The 17,842-nt window shown below is 42.9% G+C and overlaps 1 non-coding gene and 1 pseudogene across 1 annotated transcript; one reads left to right on the forward strand and one right to left on the reverse strand.

Moving 5' to 3' along the window:
- Positions 1–3,469: 3,469 nt before the first annotated feature.
- TRNAL-UAG (transfer RNA leucine (anticodon UAG)) lies at positions 3,470–3,551 on the forward strand. The gene has a single exon. It is a non-coding gene; the product is annotated as a tRNA-Leu (tRNA).
- Positions 3,552–4,531: 980 nt separating this feature from the next.
- On the reverse strand, positions 4,532–15,224 carry LOC139598358 (putative short-chain dehydrogenase/reductase family 42E member 2; annotated as a pseudogene).
- Positions 15,225–17,842: the final 2,618 nt, after the last annotated feature.

Here is a 17,842-nt window from a genome sequence, read left to right on the forward strand (position 1 = left end):
GCCACATGTGAATTCGTCCCAAAACACTGGCTTTTTGGATTGAAAATGCCCATGTTTAAGCTTTTCCTCAAGCTAGAATTTGTGGAAAATTTAAACAAAACTCCTTATCCTTTCATGAGTTACATGGAAATTAATGTAAATAGGTTTTGGCTTAATTGTATTACTTGGCAGCCTTCAAAGAATCTGCCTTTTTTACTGCTGTTCAATCCCTTACTCATGTAAATAATCCTCATTAGTGCTTTTTACCATGAGTAGGGGTTACAGAACCGAGACTGGAAGATGTGAGTACATACTTTGTGACAGATGGATGGTCTCTTGCAGCACCACAGACAGAAAAATGCACAGTCCCTATGCTCTCCAAAGAGAGCAGAAAAACACTGCTGCTGAGATAATCTTCAGGAGGAAGATTACCAATATTTAATTAAAAATACACAGAGCAGATGCTCTGACTGTCTGCCAGGAAAACCCGCCATTACTTACATAAATTAAACTGTGTCTCAGCATGGGGACTGGAGGGAGCAGCACACATGCTGGAACACCACCTGCAATTTGACAGTACCTGTAATTTTGTCACCAATTTCCAGCACCATGCTGAGGCTGCAAGCCCTGGTTTGAGAATGTCAAGCAGACACTTGACTGAGCCTCTGTTTAATGCTGCTTCCTAAGGGCACATTTTTTTTTTGCAAATTCATGCAGAGTTTAAACTGAAACACATTTGCAATGTTAGTGATTGTGCAGAAGAACTCTTGAGGTCTTATTCATCTCTCAGCTGCAAATCACTGTGGTAAATATTAGCAGTTATCAATAACTGAGCCCTTTTGCCCCATGAGCACCAGAACCTGCATTTCTTCATTTTTCACTCTGCTGTCAGCCCAGCTGAGCACCCTGAGGAGAGCAGCACCCAGCAGGGCTGATGTTGGGATGCTTCATGGCAGGGCCTGGGAAGAACACAGACTCATCAAATGAATTCTGAAAGCCTAGAGAAAGCCAGATGTCTGGTTCCCACTGTGTGAAATTGTGTTGATAATGGTTAACAAATCACCACCTGCCATGGGAGGCTACTGATAAAGGTGGAATAGTCTAACTGGTGTGATCCATGAGCACAGCTGAAGACGGCATGAGAGCAGCTCGTTTTAAACTCAGGCAGTTTTTAAGGTCATTAAGGTTGCAAAAGACCTCCAAGGTCAAGACCAACCTTTTACTGAATCCCCCCACACCCACATGACCGTATCACAAAGTGCCACGTCTACTTGTTTTTGAACACTTCCAGGGATGGGGACTCCAGCACTTCCCTAGGCAGCCTGTTCCAATGCTTAACCCACTCTTTCAGTGGAGAAATTTTTCCTAATATCCAACCTGAACCCCTACAATGCAGCTTGGGGCCATTTCCTTTTGTCTTGTTACTTGGGAGGAGAGACTGGTCCCCATGTTGCCACAACCTCCTTTCAGCAGGCAGTTGCAGGGAGCCTCCTTTTCCTGAGCCTGAACACCCCCAGCTCTCTCAGCTGCTCCTCACAGGATTTACCCTCCAGACCCTTCACCAGCTCTGTTGCCCTTCTCTGGACACAAAATACTTGGCATTATTTTGAATTAGAAGGATGCCTTCTGCCATAAATCCTCATGGAGAATGTTCTGCTCTGTCAGGAACATAGGTGATGCCTTGTCAAGCTCACACATTTCTCATGCTTTTAAATAAGCCAGCTCTGCTGCCCTGGTGCAAGGGTGTACTTATTCTCAGGTTTAAGCCTGGAGCTTCTATTCTCTGTAACATTTTCTTAAAAGAACAATCAGTGATGATGAAAAACTAAAGATATGTTGAAATCAGGCATTGGCCCAGACATGGTGTATGTTCTAGTTTTAGTTTTCTATTTATACATTATGTATTCAATTAAAGAGTTTGAGTCACTCTTTTTGTTGTTTGAAAATACTAAAAATTAAATTTCAAATGTCAACCTATGGAATCAGTGACCTGCAAGTCTAGTATGTTATTCTTCCAGTATGTTCAGCACTGCATGAATTTTTTTCCAAGAGCACTATAGCTTGTAAAGTTTCAGTATGCTCATTTTAAATAAGGTTTCCTTTAGAAATCATTGTTCTAGGGAACTGTGGTTTTTGAAAGGAAAAAGGACACCCATTATGATATTAACTTGCAGAGCAATTTTATTTTGCATTTGTTTAAATCTACAGATTTAAAAATTGCCTTTAAATCAATCAATTTCCTGACAACTTTTGCCTTCATACTCCTATGACAATCTGGTCTTACAAGGTGAATCAAGTTGGTCATAAACCTCACTCCAGTCATTTGGGAGGTGCATGTAACACACACCTAAAACTTCCTGCAGCACCAATGCATGACTGTCTATGGGAAGAAGGGCAATGGTGGACATAATTTCTCCATATTGTTTTAACTGCATTGTATTTAGTCCTGCTATTTTTACCTCTGTCCACAAAGTAATTATACAAATTTCTCCTGCAGGCCTCCCAGAATTCATCTTTCTACTCACCGGTGACCGAATCAGGCTCTGGTTGCCAAAGCCAGCTCTCTGACTGAGGCGGACAGGGAAACCACCAACGCACACGGTCCGGACCCAGCAGCAGGTAAGGAGGCAGCGGGCGGGCGGGACAGCAAAGCGAGTGCGGGCAGCCCGACCCCAGCTGCCTGCGAGATAAAGGCGGCGGGGGCCGCCCGTGTGGGTGGGAATGGTTCAGCTGAGGACACACAGCCATGCCAAGGGAGCAGCTGCCAGGGAAGGTCACCGGCCTCGCAGCGAGCTGGCAGCTCCTGGGCAGCACATGTGCTCTGCTGGGACCGCAGCGGGCAGGGCAGGCAGTGGGTGCCTGATACCGGGCAGGACGGGCCCTCTTCCCACACCTGCCACCGCGGCTGCCAAGGCACCAGCCAAGGGCTGCCCTCCACCCTGCGGCACCAGGGCACGGGCAAAGCCCTCCCGCGACCAGCTGGAGCTCATCCACCACAGCCGCGGCTGCTGTGGGGCACAGACCGCACGGTAGCGCCTTGCCGAGGTGCCGGTGTGGGTCTGCCGCGGACAAAATGCCCCGAGGCGCAGCCTGACGGCCCCAAAGCCCCTAGGGAGGAAGGGGCCGAGGCTCAAGGTCCGGCCGAGCCCGAGAGAGGGAGCGGGAGCCCGACTTCGAGCCCCGGCCGGCGGCCGCTCCTCCGGCTGAGCGCGGGGCCACGCGCGCAGGCGGCGCCGGGCACGGGGCGGTGGCGCCACCTACCGGGCGGGGGCGGGGACTGCGCTGGGCCGGGCCTGGCGGTGCCGCCGCAGCCGCGGGCACGGAGAGCGCGGGGCCGGGACCGGCGGCAGCAGCGGCATTCACGGGGCGCGGCGGGCGCTGCAGGCGGGGTGGTGCCGCGGACACGGGTGGGCAGTGTATACAGAGGGATGGAAGGAATGGCGGCGCTGCCCCCGTCAAATAGGGCTGGCGGGCGGCTGAGCAATCAGGCGGTAGCGTGGCCGAGTGGTCTAAGGCGCTGGATTTAGGCTCCAGTCATTTCGATGGCGTGGGTTCGAATCCCACCGCTGCCAAGTTGTTTTTGTCCCCGCCGCGGCGGCTCCTTTTCGTTCCCGCACAGCAGAAACGCGGGAGCTGCCGCCGGGGGCGGCCCGGGGCCCGCACGGTGCGACACCCGCACGGGGGTGTCGGTCAGGAAATCAATATTATAGACAGTTGTGATATGAACTAGAGAAAAGGGATCATCTACTGTGCGAGTCTCTTGCTTTACGAATAAACACTAATTTTCAGGGGTTCTGCCTTTCTGCGCTGCTTTTGCGTTACAGCAGCCCGACCCTGGCCTTTGTGGCCTGTCCTGGACTTTCCTGGAAGGGAGGTGCCATTGTAGACACCCTCTCCAGAATTCTCAAACCCATCCATGATCACTCCCCTCCAGACCATGATTTCTCAAGCTCTCATCTCTAGCCCTTTCCTAAGCTCTCTACTGTTTGCATTTTGCTCTTGGTTTTTCTCTCTCCATGTTACAGGTTGGAAAGATGCACGTGGGAAAGAGATTTCTCTGATGAATTCCCACTGTGAGTGGTGGATGGAAGGAGCTGGACTGTTCTTTAGGTCCATTTTAGCTAACACTAATGTGGGAAGCACATTGTTCACTTTAGCTGCTGCAGGGATTTGCTCAGTACAGCTGCCGTACTTCAGAAATTTGGTGCCAAAACAGACTTGGGCCTTAAGTTCAGCTGAGGAGCAACTGAACTGTGTTAGTTGTTGCCCTTTAACTACAGGAGGTGAAAAAAGCTGTACTAATATCTGTGCAAGCCATAGCAGCAGATTCCTCTACTGTGTCATAAATACACTTAACTAGTGTAACTTACTTAGTAACTTCCAATTTAACTAAAATACCCTGTGAAAAGCCCTACCAGCATGTACCCACAGCTCTGTGCCGGGGCAGGGCAGGGAGCAGTTCTGGGGAATTGTGCAGAGGCACAGCACGGACTTCAGCAAGTACACTTTCAAGTACACTTTATTTTCCCTCAGATGTGGTGCTAGAGCTAATTAATGGAATCACAGTGTGAAGTCTCTGTAGGTCTGGTGTGTGTTATTTGCAGTAATCTGTTCTGTCTGTGCTTTTGCTTGTTCCTCTGTTCCACAAGGTAGTGAGCCATGAAGCCATGACAGAAGCTGTGGTCAGTCTTTCTTCTTATTTCAGCCATTTTTCTTCACTGGTGAAGCACTGCAGGCTGTCTGCACCTCTTGTTTTTCCTGCAGTTTCTCATTTACTTCAGCAATCAATTTGGAAATTGTTGTTTTGGTTTGAAATAGAGGCAACAATCATGACTCTGGTTGTGTTTCAGTGATTTGGCAATTACTGTTTACTATATTTTAATTTTTCAGGTCCAGCCACTCGTTGGTTATGATATTGTTGTAAATTCAGAAGCAGCTGCCTCTTTGTTGCACTGTGCCAGTAACTCTAGTGGAAGGTAGAACGATCTGGGCAGCAATACTGTGACCGTGCAGTTTGTGCACGTCAGTGTCGTCTTCCTTTAAAAAAACGCAAAATTGAAGGGCCACCAAGTTTTGAAAAAATAAAAGCCAAAATTAAAGTAACAAATAAAGTAAGGAAAATATTGAGGAAGAGCTTATAATGTGAAGGTGGTCTGGATTCAATGTAGTGGTTCACGGAATCAGCAAAGTCAAACTTCTGTGGGCGGTACCCCAGCTGAGCTCGTGCCTTGTCTATTCGAAACGTGTGAGTTACAGAAATGTTCTGTACCTGCAGGGCAAAGGAGTCAACATACAGAGCTATGACTACACAGGCAGCTGGAACAAACTGTGAATGGTAGCAAAGACACAGTTAAAGGAAATGTAAAATACAAAAAACCCCACAACATTATATCAATGTCCTATGAGTATTGCACACATTATTCTTAAAATTGTCCACTCAAAAGGAGATTCTTTAAAGCACAAAGAGACATTAAAAGATGCAAAGTAGAATCTGTAAATGTGACAAAAATGTTCTGCAAGTGTTCTCTTGCTTAGGTACTCAAAGAGTCAGATCAAAGCCAGCAGGTAGGCTCCTAAAGGCTCAGCCAAGTCATGCAGGACACTGACCCTTGGAAGAGAGGAGCTGAAGAACCCTCTCCCAGATTGCAAACATAAGCTTTTTTCAAAAATCATGGCAGCCAAGCACAAAATATTGCCTAAATTGTACACAATGCATGTATTTGCCCTGGAAACTGGAGGCTGAAGTAGCACTGGGTGGATTTTACTTTCTAGTGACTGAAAGTCTCCCTCAGATGAACATGCATGGATCCCGTGGGAATAAAGGAAAGTTTAGAAACACAGACTTTACCTCATTTCTGGTCAGCAGCGGGGGCAGGTCAACAACTGGCTTCAGAATTTCGTGAAGGCGTTCCATGAATGTGGCTGCATAACAAAAGATTTTGACTTGAGGTAAGAAGAGTGAATTGCTTTGCCATTGTGATTGTGACATCTCACGAAGGATAATCACAGACCTCAGAGCTCAGGGCACCATCACTAACACCTTCTAACTACTTGCTCACAAGGGGCTGGGATTTAATCTAATTTAATTTAATCTTGATTATTGTGCTTGTGGAAAAAGGTTTTGGAAAAGGGAAGAAGTTGGGCACAGATCTAGTGAAAAGGTCATGAGGCTTCATGAAAAATATGGTAACAGAGAACCTCTTTTAGTGGGACTTGAATAAGAGATCATTCTGGTTTCAATGGCACAGAGGTGAGTTTTACACTGCTGAACACTAGGTGAGCAGACAGCATTTTTATACATGAAAATGAAAATTGTGGGCAAGTAAAACAATGTTGTATTACAGTTAGGAATGAGGGTAGCATGAACAGGAAAGAGAAATGTTGATAAAATATTTTACCTGATGCATAGACTACAGAAGTAGGAATACGTATCCATGGCTTACTGCAACCTAATCTTTCAAACTGAAAAAGATTTAAAAAACAATGAAAACCCCCAGAAACTTTAAACAACTTTAAACAAGTTTTAAAGTTTCAATATAGAAGATATTTATGGAAATATTTACTGGCTCTTAGTATTTACTATTTTTCATTTTTAAGGAGATGCCAGTTAAATGTCACCCACAGACACTATGTCATTTTCGTATCTTAAAAGAAGGAAAGAAATTACAATAATTCATCAAAATGTCACAGTGTGCTGATTCATAATTTAACATCATGACACGTTTATGCTTTTGAGCCTATCATTAACAACAACATGGTATTTTGAAAAGAATGAACAGATGAAATACTTAAGATTTCTATTTTTTGCCCACCCAAAATGCCCATTATTCCCATCTGCATGCCCCATAAATGAAGACAGTAACAGCTCAGGACAGTGTGCTGGTGTAGATGGTCCTTTGGTCTCAGGGAAGACATTTGTTTTAAGGTAGTATTTTGGGTAGGCTTTGTTACAGTGCTAATCACACTGAAATTCGAGCAGGAATGAAACCCACATTCAGAGAGTTCCATGTGGAACTCTCACACCCAAAGCAAACATACAAAATGTAGCATGCACACAAAAGCTGCAGTTGCATACAGTTAAAGAAATGAGTGTACTTGGAGATCAGTATTGCACGTACAAGGGGAGTTAGCCATTCAAAAAGGTTGGATTTTTCTCCATCATGAATGAAATACACCTGGCCACTCTGTTAAAGAGGTAGAGAAGAGACAGGTCAGTAAAAATAGTACTGCATATATATTGACTTCTTTTTCTTTATCTCACCCCTTATGAACAGCTTAAAAATAATACAGCAATATCAAATGTGAGTGGGTGCACACACAAATCACAAACTCTGCTTGTGTTTCATTCAGTGGCACTGTTGGGTGCAACAGAATGGGTGAGTAGGTGGCTTGTGTGGTTAACCTGCCTTGGAATAAATGGTTTATTACAGATGTGCCTGCTCAGAGTGGCTGTGCTGACTGTGCAGAGACACCACTGGAGCAGGTGCTGGATCTCACTGCTGCTGCTGGCACATCCACCAAAGGGGGGACATGTTCTGCTCTGGCTCTGGTTTAGAATCACTGGAATCCAGAACACTCCTGTGTAGCCAAGCTCTGTTCCCGCTTTCCTTTTGCTTTCAGGGCTTTAGAAAAAATAGTTTAAGAACTTGAAGAAAAAAGTTTAAGAACTTTTCTTTAAGAAAAGAAAATCTACTTTGAAGCCCTTTCTAATATACTCTCAGGGCAATGCTTCTAGATGATTAAAACCCTGTATTTACAAGGAAGAAAACAGTTGTGATTGTTTTTGAAAGCAATGAACCCAAATGAAATGTGCCTCTGTTGGTACATGGTATGGGAAGAACTGACCATCACAGTTCAGAACATTAAATCTGGACCTGTACAGGGGAACAGGATGAATCTGCCTGAACTTCCACTTTCCTTTCCAACATAGCAAACATTCTTTGCTCATCTTCCAGAAATTATAAATACTGCATTTTAAAAATGCAAAGATGGAGACATTCTTACAGAATTGAATATTCCATCTCTTAACCAACACCAAGAGCCAACACTGTGCCCCATCCCACATTGCTCATTGCCCACTGATCAGCTGAAAACACAGACAACAATGCGAGCTGAAGGACAGTAACTCCAATTACTGCAGTGGTTACTGTAGCACAGGTTACGGTGCAGGATCCACTGCCAAGTGAGATCTGTGGAGGTTTTACTGTGTACTTACAGCTATGTAGTTCTTTTCAGGGGTGAGAGCTTGAGCAGCTAGAATATGAGCCTGTACAAAATTCTCTACGTGGATCCAGTTCATTTGAACAGTAGGGTCCCCAAACTTGAAGCTAAGAAGCCTTCGCTCAATAATCTTCTGTGGATAAAAACAAACATGAAACCATAACAAAATGAGTTTTAGCATGAGGTGAAGTGTACTTTCTTGTCCAGCTAAATGTAGGTTTAGCTCTACTTAAAAAAAAAAAAGGAAATACATGAATCAATTAAAAATATTCAAGGGAACTTCTCACGAGAAAATGTCAAAAGATGTATTGCAATATGTCCTGAATTTACAAAAAATACAAGTCTGTTCGAGGGATAAATAAATGTTGTATGGAAAGGAAAGTTGTAAGTTCTGAGTGGATCAAAAGTATTCACTAAATTGGATCAAATTTATCAAATAGCTTTGGCTAGGAAAAACTGGAAGATACACTTTGGCTGGAAGGAAAGCATCCCAGTTTTCATTGAACAGGTAAATTTTAGAAACTGCAAAACCTGACATTTGCATGATTCCTTAAAACTGGCTCAAAACAATAAAGCTCAAAATCAAATAGAAATTCTAAAATATTATATTTTTATAGGGGCTAAAATAAAATCTCAGATTTAACTAAAATAACATTTTCCATTCTTAAAATTATTTACAAGATGATAACATATAATTTGGCTGACTGCAATATAATTTCCTACCTCAGTCAAAAATTTTTATTATGTGGTCAACTTGAATCTATTATTTCCTGAAAACTGTGTATAACTTAATATTACACTAATTCTTTCATAATAACTGGCTCACAGAATTCTACAGGGACCATGCTCTAGACATCATCTGTTGGCCTTGCAATTTAAAAGCAAGTGAAAAAGAGTAAAATGTGAACACCTCAGCTGCTGCCCTCAGTAAGCTGTTGTACCAGAGGGTGCTTCAACCTCTGGGACCTGCTTCACTGGACAGGGAAAGCTGTTAATAGTTGAGACTGGAAATAAGATATTTTGCTGTATCTCTTTTCATTAATATTTAAAACCATTTGGTGTAAGTTGCATGTAAACAGACATTTGAAATATCATGGATTGGCCTGAATCTTACCATAATCATTAAATTATAAAGCTGGATTTTCATGTGTTTGTATTTAGTCATAATAAAAAAATACTTCTACAATCTGCACTTTACAGATATAATGCTTGTTAAAAAAAGTTATAATATCCTCAGCAGATGACTGAATTGTTGAATTGCTACCCAATAAGATCAGTCAATTTATAATAGAAATAAGTGATGCTCCTTTCAGCCTTTTACCCATATCATAGAAACCTCTGCTGGTTAAAGAGTTTGGATGACATACTGCTAGCCTTGGCAAGTGTCTCTGCTCTTCTGGTCCATAGATTCCTGGTGGGCGGAGAACACAGGTATGGAGTATTCCACCTCCTGGAACATGGAATAAGATCATTCTTAAGAGACCTTCACATACTGCATTGCATCTTTCTTTGTATGAACCAAAGGCTGAGGCAGCAGAACTTACTCTAAATTCATTTCACTATCTTAAAAAACAATACATACCAAAAGGTGCTGCCTTAGGAGTTAGATAATAAGATGGGAGAATCAGAGCATGCAAAATAGCAATAAAAGATTCAGAGAAGTTCTGCAAGCATAGTTGTGTTCCTAGAAAATACCAGATATTTTAAAATCTCTTTCTAATCAATCCCTTGTCCATGTGCCAGAGCAGTGAATGGATGTGTTGGCTGTGGTGATGAGTTCACTGAAGTGAGCAGGTTGTTCAAAAATATATTGGATTGTGGAATGAAACCAACTAATCCCCCACAAAATTATTGATGGGAAGCAGTGACCTGTTAGCAGTACAAGGCAGAGCTGAAAGATTTCCTCAACAGCAGCTGCAGCTCCCACTGGAGTGAGGTAGAAGCGCTTGAGAATTTCAGTGGAATCATAAAAATCAAATCTTCCCATGTGTATTAGCTGGCTGTTTCATCATCTGCTAATAACTGTTCTTAATAGTACTTGTAAACATATAAAATATCAGTCCTGCTGTGGCACAGAATCAAAATGGGATGTTTGGTTCTATTTCATTGACTAATACAGAACTGTGCATTAGTCCTGTAATTAGGAGAGGCTTTGATGAGAAGAGCTCCTAAGGAAATAAAGGAAAAAAACCCTTTTCTTATTTTGAACAAAATAATTTTGTTGGGATGGAGTTCCTATCATGGACTTTCTATCTGTTATAGCCCTCTGCAAGTATCAAGTGAAGAGTCTTCTCTAAGTTGTCCCCAGCTAAATTTAGCTCAGTATCACTTGGTCACACAGAATCATGTTGCACTTTACATTAATTTGTTTTGCACTGGCAGTTATAGTATCTCACAGGTGAGCTTAAGTATTCAAGTGTATAACTGGCTTCCTCAACATGGAAAACTTTGGGAAGCACTAATAAATAATTCCAGGCCCTAGGCTCAGGTACCTACTTCAGATTTTAATTTATAACTTGAGGGAGTACGTGGCTGTAACAATTTAATCAGCATTTGTGTTTCACTTATGTTGCATGAGACAGTGACATTAAATACTTGTTTTTGTTTAATTTATAGCTCTCTTATTATTTTTCATGAACATACTGAACTTACTGCTACCATGCTCAAACCTTTTACAGACATTGTGGGAACTTAAAAAAATTAAAAAAATTAAATTAATTTTTAAATAAAAATACTTTTATTTGTGAGAGGGGGTTGGTAACTTAATTTCATAACTGCTGGGCAATCTTGTCCACTAAGGAATGATGCAGGACACAGGATTTTGGGGAGGAACAAGAAGAGGAGGAGTAAATTCTACTATTCTACAAAAGTACCTTCTAGTGAAGATCCATCAGCTGCCAGTACCATTTGTTCTGCAATCGATTTGGTCCTGGAATAGTGGTCAACAAGCTACAGAGAAAAAGCAAATACATTTCTATCTGTTCCTGAAATGACAGGACAGAGAGGCATCTCTTCTTCACTAGTTTTCACTTAGCAGAGACAACAAATACCTCAAAATACAGAAGTTGTGGGGTATTAGGTTCAGAGTAAAACACATGAATATTTCTAGAGCAAGGAAGCATTTTTGTATATGCAAATCTGGTTAATTAATTTCAGCACATTTGAGAAGCAATAAATATATGTATGTTTTGGATGCTGCCAGGAATGTAATTGATCACTACTTTGTAATCTGGATTTCTTCTTCAGGTAATGGAAAAGTCAAAAGCCAAGTTTTGAAGTCATTACACTTGGTCTGAAGTATCCTGCTCACTTCCATGTGGCATTATCCCAGAGAAAGTGTTATTTAAAATGTTATTAAAAATATTAATATTTTATCTCAATCTCTCCTTCTTGAAAGACTGTGAAGTACTTGATGGAGAGAGGAGGGACACAAAAAACAACTGTGTATGCAAAGCAGCCAGAAATACTTTCTCTTTTTTAATTAAATGCAATAAAACCATATAAAAATAGGCTGTTTTTCCAGATCAGCTCTACCTTGAATATATGTTATCCCCTAAGGGAAAACCAGAAAAATCATGTGGATAATAAATAGCTAAAGAGGCACCAAGCCATATAACAGAATCCTTATGTCCTGGTGGAATATGCCTGATGTTAACGCAGCACTGTGGAAAATAACTCCATTTTCCAATCAAGGCCTTAATAGGAAAACAAAGAAATATATACTTTGATGTACATAAAACTGATGTGCCAACGTTGTAAATAGCATCTGCAAAGAGTGTAAAGAGTTTTCTTTTTTCTTTCATAGAATGACAGAATGGCTTGGGTTGAAGGGGACTTCAGTGATCATCTCGTTCCAACCCCCTATTCCATGGGCAGGGGCACCTCCCACTAGACCAGGTTGCTCAAACTCTCATCCTGTTGTCACCTTATTGCAGGGTTTCCATGCTGTTGTCTCCTTATCACAAAAGTTCCAGACCTTCTTGGTGTTTCTCGTGGGCAGCTCCTCAGAGCACTGACTCTTTCTTCTTCCCAAAGCAGCCACTGACTCCAGTTCCCTCCTCAACCTCCCACCCCACTCTTTTATGGCATCTTCTTCTCATTGGTCACAGCTGTGGCCTGGTAAAGTCAGGCCTGGTCCTGATCTTTGATAATTGGCCCAGCTGCAACTCCTTAGGGTAAGATTACTTTCTACACTATCTTTATTTTCTTATATTCTATCCCCCTACATCATCCCACCTGGCCTTTCTTGTGCCTGGATGCTTGCATCAGGCAAAACTCTGTCATAAAAACTCCAGGCTTTTTCCAAACCATGGAAGTAAACAGAGAAATTTGAGAATCAATCCAATGAAATACCTGGTCAATTGGGAAATACGGCAAAGATTCCTCATCCCCATCTTCAATGGGAAGCCCTCCAAACACCACGTTCACTGAGCTGGTGTACACCAGGCGAGGCACGTTTCTTTTTCTGCAGGCTGAAATGAATAATCAATTACTTTAGTGGAAAATTATTTGGGAAGAAAGTTTGTGTGCCATTTTTTCTAAGAAAGTGTCAAATTTTAGAAGAGAAAATCCTTCTGTTTTGTGACTGGGCGAGATGAAATGCAGAACATATTGAAAGGGAAGACATTAGTGTAGAAGCAGGCGCTTTAGTTCCTTCAGGAGAGCTCCTCCAGCCTGCTGGGCATAGGACAAAGTCCTTCTGCTTCAAGGGCTGCTCACTGCAACAAGTTGTTAGCAAGCAGATTAACTACTAAAAAGTAGCAGGGAATTGGTTAACTCATGACATGGATACAGATTGCCACATCAGTCAAACAAGGTGTTGAAAAGCTGAAGCAGTTGAACAACAGTGCTGGCTCTCATGTCACAGCTCCTAGCAGAACTGAGCATAACCCCCCACCCCTCCCATGACATGTTTCCTCATTTTCTGCCAACAGTGTAAAGGACTTGGTGACAGAGTGTGCCAAAAAGGCCAACTGGCTTTCTCTAAATGGGATATGATGTTTGATATGCTGTACTAACACCCAGGGGCACAGTTACATACATACCATTAAGGATGAGTCTTGTTCCATTAATGTTGACACTTTCAATCTCTTTTTTATGCAACTAGGAAAAGAAAAAAATGGTGCATTTTATAGTAATAATACATATTCAGTTCAATAGGGGGATGTTATAAATGTCCCCAAATAGACATAATTTAGTGCTTTGATTGTTAAAAATGCCATTTAGACTGCTGTTTCAGACTTAAAGTCAATCATTATTTTTAAACTATTTGTGTATTTTTCTTGTATTTTTACAGACTAGTCTGCTTGAAGCAAAGAAAATTGTAGTGTTTCTAAAAGTATATGTCCAGTTATTACATATCTTGCAGCAGCATGTTAAATACATGTGTTTCAGTAGCACTTTAGTGACCAGTTGCCTCTAACCACAGTAATTCAAATTATGCATTGCTCAGTGGCAAAGAATTTTGAATGAACTGTTCTATCCAGACAGGGTAATTACAGAAGTTCCTCTTATTAAATAAAGTAAGAAAGAGGTGTGTTTGTTTGTGGATGTGTGTGCTTGTAACTCTTAATTATAAAATTGTGAGTCAGAGTCCTACATCAAGTGCATCTGTACAGCTTTTTACCCAATGGTGAACAATCAAATACTTCAAATATTGTTATTGTTATAATTCAGATATATGAAATAATTTATAATTTAGTTAAGTTTTATTCCTCCTAGTGACCTTAACACCTAGGAGATCCATGTGAAGGTTTAGGGAAGAATCAGGGTTTTGGAAGGAACCAGCCTCCCTTGTCCTTCATTTTGTTTTCACAGTATTTCAGAACTTTCCAATGCCATTTCCATCTCAAACACCTTCCCAGGTGCTGGTGGAACCTCTAATGGAGAGGAAATCACTGCAAGCAGCCTGCTTGCAGGTGGCACTCCAGTTTGCACAGAACAATTTACCAAAAGACCAGGGCAATATGAAGAGATGAAATCTGTCATGCAGTGTTACAGCATCAAAGGCTCTCACCCTCTGTGTGGGCAGTCACACAGAAAAAACCAAAACTATGTGGACTCACCTGCTCTGTTCCTGACATTCCATAGGAAGCCACGTGAAACACACAGTCAGCCCCTTCACAGACTGCCAGTATGGCACTGTAATCCCTGATATCTGTCTGTAATGCACAACAAAAGATATTTGGGCATGAGATCAAAGCTGCAGGTGAGCATTTGTCATACAGTGGGTTAGCACAGAGGGAATCCATATAGAAATGCATATATAGAATTGTACTTGCTGTACAAGTATCCTGGGACTCAAAACTGGGCACACCTCCCTACTTGCTGATAATTGTACTTTTCTTCCATAGAACCCAAAGAACTTTAAAGACATTCATTAAGGTTCACAATACTCCTGTGTTTATTCTACAGGTGGTTTAACTAAGGCCTAGATGAAGGCAGGATCCTGAGGGGTCAGGAGTGAAACTGCTCCATGCATTACAGGTTTTGCTGGTTTCATTATTTCAGATATACTAAAATCCAGTCACCAAAACTCATGTGGGATGTCCACACAGTTAAAAAGGTTACAGAAATTTGAAATACTTGGCAATAGGTATTTGGATTCTGTGAAAACTAGGAAGACATTATGGAAAAGACAAATGAACTAACTTTGACTGTTGGGAAGATATTATTTATCATACCTGGATCCAAGCCACTCCACTGGGAATCACCCACAAAGGCTTGTGTATGTCACACAGAACAACAGAAGCTCCTATGTTGGCAAGAGCACATCCCAGCTTGTATCCACAATAGCCAGCACCTCCTGTCACCACGGCTTTCATATTGATTTTATTGAGTGTTCCAGCACGTTTGCTCTTATTGCAGTCAGAGGTTCGGTGGGAGGGTGTTGCTACTCCACTCATTTTTGGTTTTGTGTCAATGAAATACTGCTCAGCACTACCAGATACATGTAAAAATTCCTTCTACATGGTGAAAGTTGCTCCATAGCACTCCTGGATGCAGACAATTTCAGGGAGTTTCATGTTGACAAGATCTAGTCACAGCAGCAAGATGTGGCTTTAATGCAGCCTGCCTAAGAGAGATAAAGACAAAAGCAACCCAAAATTTACAGTCCCCAGTTTACTGCCAAGACAGACATCTGAGAGAAGTGGTATTTCCAGCTTCTTTCTAAGTACCAGCAGCTAAACATAAATTAAGAATACACTGAGTTGTTATCGTTGGCAGTGCTGGAGTTGAGATAGATGAGGCTGTCAGGAGGGAAGAGGGATGCCTGATCCTTATAACTTTAGAAGGTGTATCAGAGAACAAGGCTATCAAATCCCTTGCTTTCGAGGGGAACTTGAATAAAATAGCTGCTATACTATAGAAAAAGTTAATAACTGCATTAAGAAAAAAGTACTCGTGAATCACTTATTTTCTGAGCATGGAGGTTCTTGCCCTTCTCGGGGCTCCTCACCGGCAGTCAGGACATTTCAGAGGCTGTGGCTACCGACTCCCCCCGACACCCAGTCCCTGCCCCGGCCGCAATTAAACATTCAAAGCCACCCGAGCCCCGCCGGGGCTCTCTGCATCTCACTTGCGAACCGGCGGGGCGGCAGCGCAGGGCCCCGTGCTCGGGCCGGGCCCGGCCGACCCCCGGCCTCGGGCGGCTCCCGCGGGCGGCGCCGTTGGGGCCGTTGGGGCCGGGCTCGGGCAGCGCCGCGGGAGCCGCTCCGGGCGGGGTCCGGCCCCGCAACAGCCTCCGCACGGCCCCAGAGCATCCCCGCACCCTCTCCTCCCGCAGCACATCCCCCGGCTCCCACTCATCTGGCAGCAGCTTTGGGATTGCACGGCTTTCCTGGCATTCTGCTCGGCATCCTGGGGGTCCTAGAGCATGCCACGGTATTCCTGGGCTGCCAGAGCATCCCTGGGATCCCAGAGCATCCTACGGTGCTTCTTACCTCCGAGTGTCTTCATACAGCTGTGACTGCTGCGCTAAAGCATCCTGGCAGTAGTGAGGGCTCCGGTCACATTGAGGTACCTGTTGAACAGGTTGTTCAGGAAAAAAACACCACCTCCTGCCTGCTGGTTGGACAGTCGGTGGCAGGACATGGCTCACAGAGATGCAGAACTTGTGAGACACCTGCAAAACAGCAGGAATTCCCCAAGAGGCACAAATAAACAAACAGGCACTAATGGCCCTTTCCACCTGAGCCTCCCTGTGGTCATTTGAGCCTGGGAGGGTGTGAAAAGGGTCAGGAGCTGCAGAATTTCAGTTCCCCATTCCAGGCAAAAGTTAAGCTTTGAACACGTTTGTCTCTTTTGTTACAGCTGTGCTGTGTCTGAATGTTCATATTAAATTTTAATCACTTAAAGACACATTGCAGTTACGTTAGAGTAGGAGTAACTCAAACAAGAGTCAGCTTAAACTGAGACTCAGTAAGGACTCACAGAAATAAGAGAGATGGCTATTCCCAGCTGGTACTGAGCATTGTTTTAAAATCTCAAATACTGCAGCTGTAAGAAAGACAAACAAATATACTGAAGGCAATTATTGTTAATCAGTACTGTTATAACAGTGATGTAAAAAGCATCCTATCCAAAATAACAAACCACAGGTTTGGTGTTACAGGACTGAAATGATGGGACTCCATGGGGACTTACAAGCACAAAGCCAGGCAATTCCTTGGTTGTCCTTCCTGAGGAGCATCCAAGCAGGGTCAGAGCCTGCACTCCTGTGAAAAGTGTTGGGGTAATCCAGGATGCATCCTGAGCTATTAGGCCAATAAAAGTGATGTGAAAGATTTATAAATAACTAACCAAAATGAATGTTTGCATGCAGCTAAAATGCTCTCACTGGGAAGTAACCTTACACTTGTGGTTTTCTATTCTGGAGTTTTAGGGAGTACAGGCTTACATGGTACTGCCTGCCTGCAGCACTTGCTGGCTCAGCTGCAGCTCTGTAGTGATAAATTGTGAATGTAACTGGTTTTAATCAAACCTTGATAAAGTTCTCATATATACAGAGCTTCTTTAAGCTTCCTGTCAATTGCCAGGAATAGGAGACAGAGCTGAGCAGTGCCCCTACTAAAGGAAGATGTACACTGGGAGCTCACTTTGTATGGATAAGGACAATCTCCAAATGCAAATCCATAATCAAGCAGACTCCACTGCTTTCACTGCACACAGAACTATTTTCTTAGTGAAGAGAAAAAGAAACAGAGTAAAACAAATCTTTGCTTACACAAGCTGCAGTGGTGACTGTGGTTGCTCACACATTTTCCTGTCACTGTGTATTGTCTTTTACCTGTGACCTTTATTCTTCCAGCATTGCTGTTGGCCTCCTGAATATCCTTTAGATTTAGAGTGAGAGAATCTCTATAAACTTACTGGTCTTAAAAATCCTGTAACATGCTAAGAAAAGGCAAAATGAATAACAAGTGGAGATAATCAGATGGCAGAGTTGTTCCATCATTGTCTGCCATGACCCACTGTGGCCAGTCCAGCTCTCCTGATTCACGTGGGGTACAAGAGAGGGAGGAGCTGCTCCCTGGTCAAAGCAAAGCTGATTCCTCAGGAAAAACTCCTGACATCTTTAAGGTTTGGCTGGGCTACACCTGGGGTGTACGTGCAGCACCGGTGGCTCACATAGGGCAATTCC

This window comes from Agelaius tricolor, unplaced genomic scaffold (genome assembly GCF_023055355.1).
Source record: "Agelaius tricolor isolate 1412-34295 unplaced genomic scaffold, bAgeTri1.0.p SCAF_19, whole genome shotgun sequence".
Taxonomy (NCBI): domain Eukaryota; kingdom Metazoa; phylum Chordata; class Aves; order Passeriformes; family Icteridae; genus Agelaius; species Agelaius tricolor.